This window comes from Podarcis melisellensis, assembly GCF_964234715.1.
Source record: "Podarcis melisellensis genome assembly, chromosome: 3".
NCBI classification, from domain to species: domain Eukaryota; kingdom Metazoa; phylum Chordata; class Lepidosauria; order Squamata; family Lacertidae; genus Podarcis; species Podarcis melisellensis.
This window is the reverse complement of record NC_138530.1, coordinates 8,184,704-8,190,335: the sequence shown is the minus strand read 5'-3', so window position 1 is coordinate 8,190,335 and position 5,632 is coordinate 8,184,704. Positions and strand designations below refer to the sequence as shown.

The window sequence follows — 5,632 nt, the reverse complement described above, 5'->3', positions numbered from 1 at the left end:
ATCAGGAGGTATTTTGATCTATGGTCATCTCATGTACGCAATTGAACTGCAGGGGTTGATCTTACAGCACAACCTGAGTCAAGATTGATTGAAGAACAACTCCCCAATGAACGTTATCACCTCCAAATGACACTTCTGCCCTGTCTGGATTGAGCTTCAGAATATTACCCCCTACCCTACCCCACCCCAATCCAATATATTACACAAGAATGCAAATTGGGTTAATGATTTCATGCACTTGTTCACAATTCCCCATTCTCACACCTCGATCAAATGAAAAGGAGAAGCAGAGTTTGTTGTCATGTGTTGATAGCCTCGTTATAGTCAATTGGGTCATATGAAGCCTTCGATTTTCTACGACGATGGTTCATTTTTTATTTTTTTAAGCAATTATTATCATGGCAATAGACACATTTACTTGTCTTCTGACAATGGTTCCTTTCTGAGCCAAACTGTGTCGTGCCCAAGGCGATCTGAGCTGAAGTGACTCACTTTCCAAGGTGACATGGGTTCAGAATCGAATCTTATTTTAGGTGCACCCCCTTAGGGCATATATCTCAAGACCTAACGTTCCAGAGGAACATCCCACAAGCCATGCATGGACCTCACCACTCATGTATTGTGGCTTCATAAGAACAGCCCTGCTGGATCAGGGAAAACACCTGCTTCCTGCAATGGCCAAACAAGGTGTTCTGGGAAGCAGAACATAAGCACAACAGCAATATCCTACTCATGATCCCCACTTAGAGACCTACTGGAAGTAATATAGCCACATGGTTAAAGGTAAAGGTCCATGACTGACCATTAGGTCCAGTCATGACCGACTCTGGGGTTGCGGCGCTCATCTCGCTTTATTGGCCGAGGGAGCCGGCGTACAGCTTCCAGGTCATGTGGCCAGCATGACTAAGCCGCTTCTGGTGAACCAGAGCAGCGCACAGAAACGCCGTTTACCTTCCCGCCAGAGCGGTACCTATTTATCTACTTGAACTTTGACGTGCTTTTGAACTGCTAGGTTGGCAGGAGCAGGGACCGAGCAACGGGAGCTCACCCCATCACAGGGATTCGACCCGCCGACCTTCTGATTGGCAAGTCCTAGGCTCTGTGGTTTAACCCACAGCGCCACCCACATCCCCTAGCCACATGATTAGAAGCCATTAAAAACCTTACTCTTCTAGAATGGGTGGATGGGTGTATGTGTGCATGTGTGTTAGAAAAATCTCTTTTGGTACAAGAGTGAAGTATGTCTTCAGTGGGATTCCCAGAAACAATCATAATCACCTCTAACCAGCTTTTTGGGGAGAATGAAGGGGAAACTGCGTTTAGACTTGTATTTCCCTTCCCTCTCCTCAAACAGATGGTGGTGTATTTATTGAGAGCTTAAATGTTCACAGCCAGGTTTCATAATGCTCTTGTAGAATATGCTGAATTAGGTAGTGTCTCAGAAAAGATTAAAGATAAGCCAAAACATGAGTTCATTGATAACTGGGGAGCTCTAAAGAGCTATTTAAAAAATAAGTGTTGCAATTTGAATTTGGTTGCAGCGTTTGAGTAATCTCTGTAAATAATTAAGGATATAAGGATAAAAATACACAGATGTATATTATTAGTTTATTATTAATACCTTAAGGTAATAGGTTTACTAGAGTGAAAAGATGTTGAAAAGGATGGGAAGTCAAAACTACGTTCTAAATTTATGATCTGAAGACTTACAGTTTTCTGTTTGAATTTTATTTTGATAACTGGATGTATGGATGCAATTATGGATAATAAAGTATTGGGAGGAAGAGATTTTTAACCTTTTACAGCTTAAAAAAAATAAATGAATGAAACTCCCCCCCCCTCTTTACGATGCCTATCTGTTTCCAGCAGTAAAAGAATTAGAACTGTTTATTGCATTCCTTATTTGTGCGAGCAAAGAACTGGCCGATAACAGCAAGGGACCACCCAGGCATCATATTTGAAATTCATGGCCTCCTGCTTATCTGCTTTGCAGATGGACCAGAGATTTGGGCCATGAGTGACCTGCTCAACTTTTTGCCTAATAAAAGAAAGTTGTTTTGCAACTTTGTTTCTGAAAGTATGATGATATGGAGGCGATGGTTCATAACATGTTGGCCACAATGGAAAAATCCCACATTCTATTATACATTTTATTAAACAGCACAAGTTGGGGGGGGGGGAGATGCAACAGTGTAGGGATAGCCCATGTTTATTTTCTGTTAATAAAATTCCATTCAAGAAAAGTTGATTTTCTTCTTTTTTTAAAAAAGGATCTTCTAACAGCTTTTCTGCCTCTACGGGGAGCACAGAATGAGAATAATTTATTACAGGAATGCAGAGGTGGAGCTGGGGTGTTTGTGGGCGAGGGGGCTGAAACGTCCAGCTCTGGTTGTGTGGAAGAAAAGGCAGGGTGGGCTGCCGGGCCCCCAGTTGCCACAGAAAACGGCTGACCGAGAAGAGGGAAAACGAAAGTGGCATGCAGGACTGGAGGTCCCGGGAGTGCCTTTGAGGCAGGAGGTGGCGAGAGGGTGAGTTGACTCACAGAATGAGCTGCCAAGACTCCTAACCGACGGAAGCCAAGATGACGTCCACCGGAATTTCCTCTGTGCTCCGGACAGTCACCTGCATAGTTATGCCATCTCCCAGAGCGAGCCTGGACCTCACCAGCACATCTGAGCCGCCTCTGTACACACCGGCCAGGTAGAGCGTGTGCGAATTCTTGTTCTCGGGCACTTTGTCGGATCTTTCGCACGGCTGCATGCCCAGGAACTTCACAATGTTGCTGACAGCTTCATCCAGGGTTTTGATAGTGCTGAGAGCGAAGGTCTCTTCTTTCTCATAGTCATCCCCGACTTCCTCCCAGGCAGCTGCAAAGTTGGGCTTCAAGACCTTCTGGAGGTGGTCGGAGAGAGTCAGCTCCAGGTCTTCCAGCACATATTCGTAGTCGTAGCCGTCCTCGTCCGGCACCCCAGTGTGAGGGTCGCAGTCTCGCACAGTGAACTTCATAGTGCAGCTAAAAGTGCAGGCGACTGCCGTGGGATTGTCCAGGGGCATCCGGACAAGGATGTAGCACATGCCTGGCTGGTTGTAGGAGAGGATGGGAGCAGGGATGCAGCGGAGCACATCGTAGGCGTCGGAAGGCTCCATCTGCACCGTCACCTTCTCCAGTAACTGGTCGTTGAGGGTGTTTGTGCAGTCGAACTGGAAGACGATGTGATTTGAGAAGACGTGCTTGATGCAGCGGACAAAATACTCCGTCTCGGCCTCGGTCAGCTGCACTGGATCGGATGACTTGAAGAGAGGGCCCAAATTCTTGAACTCCGGAATGGCAGCCAGTTGTTCTTGGAATATGTCTTGCCGCGAAGGATCCATTTTCTCGGGCTTGTTGGCCACCAGGGCAATCTCTGCTTTCTGCTCAAAGGTGGGGGCAGTGTCCAGAGGCACGGACCTCATGTCAAAAGGCTTCTCTGTGGGCTCCAGGGTGTACTGGAGCAGGGCCTTTTCCATGCCGGGAATGGAGACGGTCAAGCCGTTAAAGATGTATGCAGCGTTCAGAGCCAGCTGCCTCTGCTGCAGCACGTTCAGGTAGAAGGTTGCTCGGTCGCGGACCTCGTCGTCGCTGTCCATCATGCACCTCTGCAAGAGCACCAAGACACTGGGAAGGAAGTTCTCATTCTGGGCCCCAAACTTTGCCAATGCACTGACAGCAGCGGCCCTCACAGCTTCGTTTTCCAGCACCACCCTGTTGAAAATGAATCGGATGTACTTGGAAGGGGAGGGCGTCCTGGGCCCTTCCTTGCCAAGCATGTGGAGGATCTTGGTGGCCAGCACCGTGTGCTCGCAGTCTTCAATGAACTCGCAGAGGTGGGCCAAGCCGGATTCCTTGCTCTCCAGGTTCTCCTCGATGATGCTGATGATGCAGTCGACGATGGCTCGCTTGTACTCAAAGCCACCATCATCCCGGAGCATGTTGGAGAGGAAGGTCATCATGACGCTGTGTTTCCGCGGGTACTTCTGGCACAGGGCACTGATGGCTTGGACCACCACCACCTTAAACTCGTCCGAGATCTCGGACACAAAGGACGAGATCTGCTTCATGAGCCTGTCCACGCTGCTCTCGCTCCCCGTCTTCAGGAGGGTGGTGATGGCCAGGGTGGCAATGCTGCGGTTTGAATCTGTGATCAGGTTTTCCAGGTCCAAATTGCAGGCGGTTACTGCCGACGGGTGCTTCATCGCCACCTTATTGAGGGTCCTGACTGCGGCGTATCTCAGGACAGGCTTGGGAGAACTACAGAAGAGCTGGAGCACTGAGACTGCTGGTGCCAGTTCCCTGGCTGTACAGTTTGTGAGATGGATGATGGCAGAGGCAGCCTCGTAAATGACCATCTCGTGTTTGTTCCGCAGGCAGCTTTCAATGAAATCAAACAGCGGGTTGTCATGCCCCTCCTCAGACTCTTTCAGGAGCCGGCTGGCGATCCGAATCAGCATGCAGTATGCAAACTGGGATTTCAACCCAGATTTAGTGAATTTATTCAGCATCTTGGAAACACCCAGGTGGTCGTTCTTCCGAAGGTGGTAGAGCAGCCCTAAGGCATGGTACTGCACCATGATGTTGTCACTGGAAGCAGCCTCCTGGGCTTCATTGATCCACCGCTTGACCACATCATAGTTGATCTTCATCATGTGTAAGGAGGACACCAGTGCTGAACTGGAGACACTGGGGACTTTGTCCACAATGGCTTGCTTCATGTACCTCTCAATGGCCTGCAGCATGGTGCCATCCGTGATTCTACAGAGGGCTCTGATGGCAGGGCCTCGGTACACATCCTCTTTCCCAGTCATGTCTTTGGTCAGGCTGCTAGTGACAATGATGACATCCTCCGAAATGTTGGCCATCTCTTTGATGGTAAGGTAACACATTCTCCTTAATGTTTGATCATTTGACTGAAACAATCTTGTCATTGCAAAGAAGGTCTCTGTGGCTTCTGTTGTTCCAAAATGTTCACCCTGGTTCAGCAAGTAAAGGATCTTGGTAAGTATATGCAGGCATCTTCTTGGATTTATGGGGGTCTCATTAAAGATACGCGCCTCCTGGAGGACAGAACTCTTTTCCAAATGCTGGAAGGGGTTGGAGCCGCTACCTCGCGGGGTTGTTGTGAGGAGAAAATGGGGCGCGGGGGGAACCATAGGCGCCACCTCGGAGGGGGGTACCAGGGGGAAAACCTGCAAAGGCCGCAGGCTGCCCACCCCTGAAAAAGGCCTTTGGTACGATCCAGAAGGGCCTCTTCGCACTACCATCTCCACCCCATGCAAGAGGGCCGTGTTCAGGCTTAGCCCTAGCTATTCCACCCCCTGAAGGGATCCCTCTATACTGCTTTACAATTCCTTCGGAGGCTAAACGAAGGGCCTTTACCTGTGCCCGTCTCAACTGTTTTCCTACAGCAGTTCTGTCGGGTCGTTACTCCAGAGTTCCCATCGCAAATAGAAGATGCTCCTGCAATGACACGGCTCTGGAGACTATGGAACATGTAATGCTCTTCTGTCCCAACTGGACAGATGAAAGATCTTGGTTTCTAACTCCTCTCGTGAACAAGCTTCATCTCCCAATCCAGCCTTGGATAGTGTCCCTTCT

General features: G+C 48.9%; 1 pseudogene across 1 annotated transcript; it reads right to left on the bottom strand.

The window, feature by feature from the left end:
* Window positions 1-2,153: 2,153 nt before the first annotated feature.
* On the bottom strand, window positions 2,154-5,301 carry LOC309366678 (coatomer subunit gamma-2 pseudogene; annotated as a pseudogene). The gene has a single exon. The product of its transcript is annotated as a coatomer subunit gamma-2 pseudogene (transcript).
* Window positions 5,302-5,632: the final 331 nt, after the last annotated feature.